Raw genomic sequence first — 427 nt, 5'->3', positions numbered from 1 at the left:
AAAATATTTTATTTATTATTTTTATTTTATATATATGAATGTATTGCCTGAGTGTATGTAAGTGCACCCATGCCATGAAGGTCAGAAGAGGGCATCGGATTCCCTGGAACAGAAGTTACAGAGAGTTGTTAGCTGCCATGTGGATACTGGGAACCAAATCTGGACCCTCTGCAAGAACAGTCAGTACTCTTAACTACTCTTAACTTTCCAGTCCCATACAATAAATATTGATCCCTCTCCTACCTGTACCTTCCCATAGTACCTCCCCTGCCAACTGGATTTCATGCCTTCTGTCATATGTTAAGGCCTATTGAGTCAAGCTTGTGTCCAAAAATGTCTCTTGGTATGAGTTCATCCACTGGAGCCTGGTCAACCTATCTAGCATCTCTTAAAGAAGAAGAAGACCAACTCTTCCTCATTCAGCAGT

The sequence above is a fragment of the Nannospalax galili genome, unplaced genomic scaffold (genome assembly GCF_000622305.1).
Source record: "Nannospalax galili isolate Female #2095 unplaced genomic scaffold, S.galili_v1.0 scaffold85, whole genome shotgun sequence".
NCBI classification, from domain to species: Eukaryota; Metazoa; Chordata; class Mammalia; order Rodentia; family Spalacidae; genus Nannospalax; species Nannospalax galili.
This window is presented reverse-complemented; position numbering follows the sequence as displayed.